Source organism: Eptatretus burgeri, chromosome 7 (genome assembly GCF_056783735.1).
Source record: "Eptatretus burgeri isolate ZD-2024b chromosome 7, Ebu_testis_v1, whole genome shotgun sequence".
NCBI lineage: Eukaryota > Metazoa > Chordata > Myxini > Myxiniformes > Myxinidae > Eptatretus > Eptatretus burgeri.
In genome coordinates, this window is record NC_140967.1 from 3,064,949 (window position 1) to 3,077,448 (window position 12,500).

The 12,500-nt window shown below is 30.8% G+C and overlaps 2 long non-coding RNA genes across 6 annotated transcripts in view; both read right to left on the bottom strand.

The window, feature by feature from the left end:
- Nucleotides 1–12,500, bottom strand: part of LOC147022559 (uncharacterized) — a 202,283-nt gene that overhangs the window by 153,798 nt on the left and 35,985 nt on the right. The gene's annotated exons all lie outside the window — the stretch shown is intronic.
- The window catches only part of LOC147022561 (uncharacterized), a 3,098-nt gene continuing 2,493 nt past the window's right edge, over nt 11,896–12,500 (bottom strand). The window contains exon 2 of the long non-coding RNA XR_015059782.1: nt 11,896–12,500. This exon is cut by the window's right edge and continues 1,285 nt beyond it. This is a non-coding gene — a long non-coding RNA (uncharacterized LOC147022561).

Consider the following 12,500-nt stretch of genomic DNA (forward strand, 5'->3'; position numbering starts at 1 on the left):
TCCACCCACTCTAATTTACCATAAGGCAGAGATTGAGACATTGCCCATCCATACAAATTATTAGCATCAAAATACATCAAATAATTACTATCTTTTTCACTATCATAATTTGGAAGATATTTATTATTTGCTTTAGCATATCTTTTTGAACATACTTGTGATATTCCACCTCTCTTGGACTTCTCAATCATCAAAAGCATATCCACATCACTGATTAAATCTATATCTTGTTTTGTCATTTTCAACATTGCACTCCAAGCTAAACCAGGAGCTGTGAAATAGTGGGCAGGATCTAATCCATAACAATTTTTATTATGACAGAGTGATCTAAAAGCTTCAAACACATCAGCTAACAATAAAACATCTGTTTTTAGATATAAATCGTGATATTCTCCAAGGTTCTTTATCTTAAATATTTTCCATATTTCTTGTGCGTGTTTATATTCCTTATCACTTATCTCTTCTTCATAAAGGTTATTATAGAAACTTTCTTTTGAAGGAAGTTGTGTTTCTTTAAATCTCATAAATGAATCCATATAATCATAAGGATAAATTCCCTTACTTGTAAGAATTTTCTCTTTACTTTGAATTTCATTCCTTGTTTGAATTTCCTCTCTCGTAAGAATTCCTTCTTTAATCAGAATTTCATCTTTAATCTGAATTTCCTCTTTAGTTCGAATTTTCTTTATAATTAGAATTTCATCTTCAGTTAGAATTTCTTCATTAATTAGAGTTTCCTCTTTACTTTGAATTCTCTCTTTAATCTGAATTTCCTCTTTAGTGAGAATTTCCTCTTTTGGAAAGAATGAATTAAGATTTGGAAAAGAGTCCGTGGAGCTTAGATTTGATGCGAGGTAGGCTAGTGGTGTTCCCATAAACTTGTAAGAATCTAGAAACCTAATACGAGTTAAAGGTTTTGTGAATATCATTTTTGAAAATGAAATATACTTTTGACTTGTGTTTGTTATGGCAGAAATATTCCCTGGTGTTTTTGAAAGTTCATTTATAAATAGATGTGTATCATAGTTGGCGCTGTTGTGAAGAAAGACTGGAATAAAAGAAGGTAATTTATAATTAAGATTACAACAGGAATGAGCGGGACCTCTATATTTACCAGTAAGATGACAATGGTCTCTAACTTTAGACTCCTTAATTTCCCCCTCACAAATATGACAGATATTGTTCATTCTAAATTCTAATTTTTCTTCTTTGGTTAATTTCATCGGTTCATTTGTTTCTTTCATTAATTTAGTGAGTCTTATACAATCCTTTTCTAATCGTTTTACAAACTCTTGTGAAGCATTTTTTCCACGATAATGTTCAAGTTTGTTATACTTTTCTCCAACAGATGATTTGATATAATAACAGAAACCACAAGGAATATGTTTTTGATATTTATTTGTATATGGTTCTTTTGGATTAGGAGAAGCAGTATTTATCTTTTTAAGGATACATTCAAAATCAGCGTATATCACAAATGGGTGCATGATAGATTTATTATAATCTTCAAAATAAATCTTTTCACCAGGTTTAGGCATTGTAATTACAGCTGATTTATGATTACTACAATATTTTGAATGTTGTTCTAATCGTTCTTTTGTATGAAATGAATTAAGACATCGCTTACAAGGATATATTTTGTTTGCTGTTCTGAATACCTGAGAAGAGATTAATCTTGATAAATTATTGATGTATGTGTAATGTGAATTCTTTCCAACACTAAAATATAAAAGGTCAATGTGTGTTTCTTCATTTTTATAGTTGTTTGAAATTTTTAATATTTGAACTTTGTTTGTATCCGTTAATCCATATACATTAATAGAAAGATTATTCTTTTTCTCAAATTTAGGAATATCTGTTAGTGGCATTGGGAATTTAAAATCTTTAATGTCCAAGGTATTCTCATATTTCATATATTGTTTTACTCTTTCTGAATTACATTTTGGTGGATGAAAGTGAGCAAGAACAGACCAGAGAAAACATTTATTATCATTGTTCTTAATATTAACAACTGCCTTCTTTCGTTTTATTTCTTTTGGTAATTCAATATAAGAAGAAGCTTTAAGAGGGTTTGATTTTAGAATGTGTATATCTAAAAAGATGATTTTTTTAAGATTGAATCCACTTCCTACCACTGTATTATCAACATCCTCCTCTTGTCTTGATAGTTCTTCATAAACCCCACTATTCAAAAAATCTTGAAATGATGTTATAAAATGAAGACCTGTTCTCATATAAGGAGTATGTTCTTCATCTTGTCTTTTCATATTCATTTTCACTCCCATATAAAACTTTAAAGTTTTCATTTCTTTTAATGTCTTTTTAATAAATTTTTCAACATCGGGTTTCACTATTTCAATTGATTCAGCTATTGATGATGGACCGGGTTCTCCAAATTGAAAAATCCTTATTTTTATATGCCCTTTAAATGCCCCATCAGTGTTTTCAATATAATAGTCTCCCTTTACTTTAAACTCATTTTTCTTGTGTTTTTGTGATTGAAGATGTTGATTATAACTACTCTTCAAAACATCCTTTGAACAGATATCACAATATTTTCTTTCCAACTCAAGAGGAGATATTTGATGAAATAGATTAAGTGTGTGTTTGTTGGTTCGGAGGTGTTTTCTATAATGTTTATATTCGTGATTACAAACATCGCAGTACGTTGTATTCACCATATTTATAGAATAAAACTTTGCTTAAACTAAAATTTTCTTGATGAAAATTTCGTTTAATTTATAGGTGAATCTGTGCTTAAAAACATTTTATCCTCCAACTTTTTCACTTAATAAATACAATGTTTCAAGACACAAAAGACAAGTTTCAATCAATCTCTTCATCTGTTAAAGATACTGAGAAATATGTCAAGGATGTAAAATTGAACAAAGATAAATATAACAACTATTGGATAAAAACTATTATGGTAAATAATATGAGTTCTTCAATTTCCTTCAGTGGAAGGGCTTTTAGTATACCTGGTAGAACATCAATTAAAGTATCTCTAACAAAAGTTTCTCCTCTCCTTCTAGTAATATATTCAAAACTAGAAAAAGCAATGAAACAAGAAAAAGTATCAAAGAACAAAAACCTTATGGATGAAGCTTTAGAAAGAAAAGATAAGACCATCTGTAATATGCAAGGAGAAATTTGTATTTTTTTCAACAACCTTAAAGATGTAAATCCTGATGAAATAAAGGATGTTAATATATCAGGTGAAATGACATTTCGTTCAATAGTAGTTAACGATAATTTTAAAATTACCTTTAATATAAAAAATGTTGTCGTTGAATCTGATAATGAAAAAAGTATATCGATATCGATGGTAATATACAACTGAAAGTATAGATGAATTTCAGTTTAAGTAAAGTTTTACTTTATAAATATGCTAGACTTTCCTGATTCTCCATATGACAAATTTGAGAATTGTCCTGCGTGTGAAAGACGGGGATTAAACACAGAGTCAAAAGCCTATAAACAATGTATATTCTGTGATTATCTTCTAATTAATGATAATAAAAAATATAAAAAGGAAAATAATTCTTTTAGATTTACACCAAAAATGAATTACTTTACAAGATTGATTAGAGAAATGAATGTAAAGTATGAGGATGATAACACACCTTTCCTTACAAGGGAAGAAACTGAATGTATAAGAGAAATGTTCAAAGGATTGTTGTTGTATATTATTCATGGATGTAATTTTCAGGGAAATATCAACACAAGATATTGTATAAATAAAATAATGGATTATCTTGAAATTAAACCTGAACTTAGGATAAAATATAGAGTTTCTAAAAAAGCTAATAATAAATTAAATAACCTGTTTTTCAAATATATAAATGAATGATTTTTTACCTATTTGGGAAAATAAGATAAAATTTAACAACCATAAAAATCTCCCAAATTCATTAAGATGTCTCATAGTTGGTTCAAGTGGATGTGGAAAAACCTGCTTACTTTTAAAAATGCTCCTCACTCCCAACTTTTTAGATTATGACAATTTAATAATTTTCACAAAGTCGAGTTTTCAACCAGAGTATCAACTACTCTCACAAGGTTTTAATGCTGGTCTTCAAAAAGAAGATATAATCGGTTTATTTAAACGTCAAAAAACCTAAATGATTATAACATTGAAGATATAATTCAACTATTTTGTGATACACAGAGATGTAAAAAGAAATCAAATCTTATAACTTGTATTCTTAGTGATAATACGGATGATATACCGTCTCCCAAGATTTGGATAAATCAAAAAAGAACCTCGTTATCTTTGATGATTGTGTTAATGAGAGAAACCAAACGGTAATGGACAGCTACTACACAAGAGGGAGACATTCTTCTTGTAATTGTATTTATCTTAGTCAATCGTACTTTCAACTTCCTCGTCGTTCCATCAGAAACAATGCTAATACTTTTATTTTATTCAAGTTAAATTCAATAGATATCAATAATTTTTGGAGAGATAATTGTTCTACATTATGTAGTAAAAAGAAATTTGAGGATTATATGAAGCACACGACTGAAAAATATAAATATATTGTTGTGAAACAAGATGAGATATTAAGGGATATATTTTTTGTTTTATAAACAATTACATATATAAATGACAACTATTATTATAAATCTTGTGGGTAAATCTGCTTCTGGAAAAAAACTTTCATAAATCAAGGTTCTTGTGTAGTACAAATGAGAATATTGTAAATTTACTTAAAAAACACCCCGTGATACGCATTGTATCAACAACAACTAGAGCAATAAGACCTGGAGAAGTAAAAGGTGAAGATTATCACTATATTTCAGTGGAGGAACATATGCGATTGAGGAATGAAGGACAAATATTTGAGGAGGTTTCTCTTGGTACAACAAAATATTCACATTGTAAGAGTGAGTTAAAGAAACTAAAATCTGGTGGTGTTGGGATATTAGAAACTAATCCAGAAGGAACGAGACAAATTATTAAATATCTGAGCGGAGTGAAGATTTTATCATTCGGTTTTGATGTTGATGAAGAAACTCAACGCAAACGTATGAAAAGCAGAGATGCAAGGATTAGTGAAGAAGAAATTACAACTCGCATTAATGTTAATAAAGAATTTGATGAAATATTTAAAGAAAAGGATTTATTTGAACACATCTACTTGAATGATGAAGAAAAGGAAAATTTCCCTGTTAATCTTTACAATTCATTAAATGATATTTTACAATAAATAAATGGATACAAAAGAAAGAGCAAGAAGATTTAAGGAACATCAAGAGTTGGTTTCAAAAGTTGTAAAACAACAGGAAGACATAAAGAAGAAACGCAGACAGAAACTAACGGGCGAAGAAGCATTTGAAAAAAAACAAGAGAAATTTTTTAAACCACTTTTAAAAACTTCCCAAGAAAAAATGAAAGATGTTTCCACAGTTCCCACAGTAGAATATACTCCTAGAAAGCTTCAAATGTTAAAAGATTTCAGTCAAATGACGGAGGAAGAATTAGAGCATTTAGGAGAATTAGAATATGATGATGAAGGTTTATTTCAACAACTGGAAGAGATTAATCAACCCCTGATTATATTGTGAATGCTGTTCAAAACAATGAATATTCAGCGGATTCAAAAACCAAAGCAGGACTCATTCCAACAGAACAACCAGCAATATTTCATCTTGTTCAAGAAAAGGTATTGATATTTAATGATGAATTAAGGTTCTTAAGTTCTGCTCAACCCCTGTTAAACTAACTCCGAGATTAATGTTTCTTCTCACAAAAGATGGAAGACAAGGTTCAACTGTGAGGGATGAATCAAAGTATATTGATAAACCATTGGATATGGAAAATAATGATGATAGAGTATATATTGATTTGCTGAACACTCTAAATTATAAGGTTATTCTTTCTGGTAAAAGTAGGAAGAATGAGAAGGAGAAACACATTATTCAGGCTTTAAGTATCCTTGGTTCAGGTATTAGTTTTCTTCCAAATGACCCATCGCAATTAGTTAATAGACTGTTATTGTTGTTCGGCAGTAAGAAGGCTGGAAATAACAATTGTTTTAATGAAGCATCAGCCATTTTAGACCAGTTGATGAACATGAAAATAATTAATAAATCTCAATATAAAGACATTTTATCTCATATTAAATAAGATGAGAAGCACAATCCTGAGTTTTAATTTCACAACAAGCGACCACACATCTTCATTCCCATACCCACTACAACTTGACACAACAAAAGAATATGAGGCATCTTTATTGTCCATGGAGACTTATAATACCTTATTTAATATAACCGAGAAAAATGACAAGTTTAGTTATAATCCGGGAAGTGGATACAAAACGATAACAGTCTCACCCGGAGCATACGAGATTTCTCAAATATCTTCCGAAATTGCTCGTCTTATGAAAGAACAGGGTGATGAACCAAAAAATATTGTTATAAACATTCAAAAACATACTTCAAAATCAACGATTAAAGTTAAAAATAACTACAAGGTTGATTTCACAATTGATAATTCATTTAGAGAGTTATTAGGTTTCTCCTCAAAAAAGATTGAAACTAATGGGACGTTTTACAGTGATAATGTCATTCAAATATCCTCAGGAATAAATTCGGTGTTAATTCACTGTGATTTGATTGATGGTGCTTATAATGATGGATTAAAAACAAATACAATATTTTCATTCAGCGCATACTCAACCCCAATTGGTTATAAATTCAATATGGAACCTAAAAATTTGGTTTATCTTCCTGTGTCAGGAAAAACCATACACAGAGTAAATTTTAGGATAACCGACCAAGATAATCGTGTGATCTCTTTTAATGGAGAAGTTATATCCATCAGAATTCACCTACGTGAAGTTTTTCAATAAATAAATACGATGGTTATTGTGAGGAAACACGAGTTGGGAAAATATAAAATAATTACAGGGGATGGGATGTTCCTTTCCCCGTACTACAAGGGTGAAGGTATGTATCTTGGTAGAGGATACTATAAACCTAAGAGACAAAGGGGTGTCGGACATCAATTTAGAGGAGATGGGATAATTGATACTCTCATGGGTATTGGTTCAACTATTCTTAAACATAAAGACCTAATTGGTTCAACTGCTTCTGCTGTGGGAAATGTAGCAGGTGCTGTAAAGAGTATAAAAGATGCTCAGAAAGAATCTCATAAATTACAAGCAATAAAAGAAATTAAGAAAGGTAAAACTCAGTTGTCCCCCAAGAACGACAGAAAATAATTCAAATACTTGGATCAGGGTTTCAAAAGTTTTAACATCTTTTTTCCTAAATAAATACAAGTATGGAAGCAATTGATAGTATCTATGATTTGGATGATACTATTATTATCTCAAACTCCACTAAAAAAGAAGATTACTTCAAGGTAAATGCAATAACTGGAACAGACTGGAATACAAATGGTACAAAAAGTTTTGAAATAAATAATCAACAAACCTATTTGAATCTCTCCGAAAGTTTCTTGTTGTGTAAATTTAAATTCACTAAGGCTGGGAATAACACAAACGCTACACTTGTAAATGATTTCTTCTGGAAAATGTTTGATAGTGTGCGATTGTATATTGGAACACAAGAAGTTGAAGCGGTTGATTATGTCTCTGCTGTATCTGAAATGATGAAATTTACACTCTATACATTCAGTGATAGAATGGGAAAGGGGTCTGTCGAAGGTTTTATTCCTGATATGTCAACGGGAACAAACACAGACCCTGGATATATTCAAAGGAAAGGAATGTATAATGATGATACAAAAGCAGAAAATAGTTTTACTGTGGCAGTTCCTCTTAAAGGTATATTTGGATTTTGTGATTATGATAAAGTTCTGTATGGTCTTAAAATTAGATTTCAACTACAAAGGAATGATAATGAAAATAGATTGCTTTTTGGTGTTGGTAGTGCTTTTGGTGAACAGAATAAATTTGTAATTGAGGAGATGAGTTGGTATATCAGTGAATATACTCCTAATCTTAAAACAGAAGAGATGTTGAATCGAAGACTTAACCCAAAGAAACCACTCAGTGTATCATACCTCAAAAGAAGATGTCAACACGTTAAACTCAATCAAACTACTTACACGTGGAATTTGGGTGTTCTGGAAGGAAAGCCACGATATCTGTGGATGATTTTTAAAAAGCCAGATGGTGATACTGCGACTGATAAGAATAATGCATTGAGTGATAATGCTAAGGTGAAACAACTTCGCGTTTCTCTAGATGGAACATTTTATCCACGAGATAGATTGGAAATTAATTGGGAAAAAAATGATTTTGCTGAAGCATACAAGTCTTACCAAAAGGTGTGTGAAAGTAATGGAAATAAAGAACCTATTTTGGATATGACAGCATTTAAAAGTTTGTATACAATCTATACGTTTGACCTGAGCGCTCAAAAAGAAACTATAAAGTCTAATCGAGTGGATACTTCCCTATACATTGAAAGAGGAGAGAGTGAAGAAGTTGATACATATTGTTTGCTTTTGGAAGAAACAGAATTGCAGATTAATACAGATAATGGTGTGATGATTAGTCTCACATAATTTTTTGTTAAATAAATGAGTGGCAAAGTACCAACTGGGGTATATGTTAATCAAATCAATCTTCATAAACTATCATCTTGTGTTCAAAATCAAAAGCCTTGTACGATTAACGTTAATACAATTCAGAGAAAAGGAGCAGTAAGAATTGATGTTTTGCTCACAAGAGAACAGGTTAAAATCTTGAATGACACTGGCTCACTTAAAATTAAAATGACAAAACCAATGTTGAAAAAATATTCAATAAGAGAGACGAGTGGAGGATTTCTCCCATTTCTAATTCCTTTATTTGCTGGTTTAAGTGCGGTTGGAGCATTGACGGGTGGTATTTCAACAGCGGTCAAAACTGTCAATGAAAGGAAGGCTCAACTCCAGGCTCAAAAAGAATTGGAAAGACATAACAAAGAGTTGGAGAAACAAATTAGTGGAAGTGGTGTAATTGTAGATTTTGCTGAAAAACTTGAAGGTCTGCCTGATAAAGCGAGATTGTTAGTTGGAGATATGCTTTCTTCTATAGCACAAGCAGGTGTAAAATTAACGAAAAGAGGTAATGGATTATATCTTTCTAATAAATAAATGAGCATTGATGAGTGGTTGAAAGAATTTGGAAAGAATACAACATCAAATTTACAACTTGCCAAATATTGTAAGAAATTAAAAATTCATAATGTGGTTATTTGTATGAGAGATGAATTAACAAATGTGCCGAAACATACAAAGAATATTATTATGAACTTAGAAGATAATAATGGGAACGGTTCTCATTGGGTTTGTATTTTTAATAGTCAAGACAAATATTATTTTGATAGTTTTGGTCTTCCACCACCTGTTGAAGTCATAAAATTCTTACAGAATGGTGTTTATCAAACATTTCAAGTTCAAGAATTAAATTCCAAGTGTTGTGGTCAATTATGTCTATATGTGTTATTTCAACTCAACAAAAATAAAAAATTTTATGATATTATTTTTAATCTAATATAAATGACTTATGTTGGTAAAGATGTTTCTATCTTTGGTGTATCTCAAGAACTGGATATTGATTTATCAAATTATTATACAAAGGCACAGGCTGAACGACATAAATATAATATAAACAAAAATATTAACATGAAAAATGCTTATAAATTAAAAAATTATCCAAGCCCAACTGACGCGAATGACTTGGTGAGATTAAGCGATTTATCACAATATATATACTTAAATAAAACGGCTGTGTATTCCAAAGATACAGAAGTGTTGATATTATCTCCAGGTCATACAGAATTCACAGTTCGAATTAAAATAAATTTTTATAAAGAAGGGCGTATCGTTTGTATGAGAATAGAACAATGGGGGTATGATATGAATGATTTAGGGTATAATTGGTCATTTAAAATTAACCTCGAAGACCTGGAACAATTAAATCAGTCTCGTAAGGAAGAATATTATCCACTTGGTATTGAGAATGAGTTTTGTGGGGCTACGATTAGTAAACAACAAATAAAAGAATTTAATAAGGGTAAATATAATAATGGTTTTGCCCTTGTTTATCTCATGAAAACAGAAAAAACAGGATTATATATAATAAGTAAGGAAATACAAAATGATTTAACTATGGGAAGATGGGGAGGTGTTTCGTGCCATAATATTATTCTAACATATATTTCTAATACATAAATGACAGCAAGAAGGCTTCAAGAAAATTATCATTTCTGTGTCCAAGCATACCTTCAAGAAAAGGGTATTCGTTATTTTAATAAATATGTTCTACAACATAAGAATGAGGTATTTTCAATAAAAGATTGGCATTATGCTGATGTTGATAAACCGACAACTTTAGATTTAATTAGAATGTTAAATAATGAAAAAATTATAAGGTTAAGAAAAGGTAAGGCTCTTTTAGAAATTCAAAAGAAATTTTATTGGTTTCCTGTTGTAAAACAAATTATTTTGGATACAGGAATAACAAGAAATCCTGATGAATATATGTATAATATTCTATGGGGTGTAAGCGATTCAAGGATAGTAAGGGATGAGGAAGGAGTTGAAGAAGAGAGGGAAGAGGAGGAAAAGGAGAAGGAGGAGAGGGAGAAGAAAGAGAAGGAGGAAAGAGAGAGAATAAATAAATATTATAGTATGGAAACCAGTGAGATTCAAAAAAGAATAGAGGTATTACAGAAAATAACTCAACCCACCGAGGAGGAATACAAAGAATTAACAAGTCTATTTGCAATACTTTCGACAAAACTATTGGCATCGTCAAGCTATTCATTTTAATTCAAGTTTTTTCTTAAATAAATGGAGGAGAGAGTGAAGGCATTTCTAAGGATTCTTTATGTTTTAAAAATTAAGATTCAAATGTGCATGTTGGAAACTAAAAGGTTTTTGCACTCTGCAGGAATTTTTCTCATAAATAAATGAGTTATTGTCTCAAATGTAAAAAGAAAACTAATACTAAAAATATTTCATATATTAAAAGTAAAAATAACAGGGTTATACAAAAAGGTATATGTTCGGTGTGTGGTTCAAAAAAAATCAATTTATCTCCAAACACAAACTCGGAGGAGATATACAAAAGTTTTTATCAGGAAGTAAATTTACAACTACTGGAATACCAGGGGAATTACATCTTCCAGGTTATTCTTTCTGTGGTCCAGGCACAAACTTGGATAAAAGATTAGATGAGGCAGACAATCCTAAATCCTGGAGTAAACCAATCAATAGAGTTGATGAAGTGTGCATGAGACACGATATTGATTATGGGAATACCACAACGTTGGAAGAAAAGCATGAAGCCGATAGAGAAATGTTGTATAATTTGTCTCTGATACAAAATCCAACCTTGAGAGAAAAAGTTGATAGGTTCATCGTGAAGAAGATGATTAGTGCTAAATTGAAACTTGGACTTGGAAATTCAAAAAACTTATAGGCTCTAATGATGCCATTAAGACTGAAGAGCAATTAGCTGATGAATTACATAAACCAATATTCACAAAGTTTCAGAGAAGGAAAGTTTATTCCAAGGAAGTTGATTATATCTGGTCTGCTGATTTGATTGAACTCAATAATGATAAGGGGTACAAGTATGCTTTAACCGTTATTGATTTGAGGAGTAGATATGCGTGGGTTGTCCCTTTAAAAAACAAAACAAGTAATACTCTTATGTTAGCTTTTCAACAGATATTTAATAAAAGTAAGAGAAAACCTAAGAAATTGTGGACTGATGAGGGTAGAGAGTTTTATAACAAGACATTTATGAATTTTCTAAAAAATAACAGTATTACATTATACAGTACCTTTAATGAAGGGAAGGCAGTTGTTGTTGAACGTTTTAATCGTACCTTAAAAGAGAGACTATATAAAAAATTCACACAACTCGGTTCACAACAATGGTCATCTTTTATTCAGGATATTGTGGATAAGTATAATGACACGATTCACACGTCAACGAATATGAAGCCATCAGAAACATTTACAAAATTAAAATATGAAAAAGAGATTAATGTCAGAAAACCTAAGTTCAAAGTTGGTGATATCGTAAGAATATATAGGTGGAAATCTCATTTTGAAAAGGGTTTTACTGAACGATGGACGAAAGAACTTTTTAAAATTGTTGATGTAATAGATACAGTTCCTTGGACTTATAAAATATATGATTTGGAAGGGGAAGAGATTTTAGGTTCATTTTATTCACAGGAATTACAAAAGACAAAACTAAGCAGATAATACACCTTTGTGGACACTAGAGGGACAAGTCCGAGGTGTATAACAGTATATAATGTGTGTCAAGGGGTGGACGTTCTTACATCTGTGAACCCCAAACACAGAATCCTCAACTGAATAGTCAAGGCTTAACTTTTGTTTGTGTGTGTGTGTGCAATGGGAGCAATAGGTTGGCGCTTCACTCCCTCCTACTATACACCGTTGTGGACACTCGAGGGCCAAGTCCGAGGTGTATAACAGTATATAATGTGTGTCAAGGGGT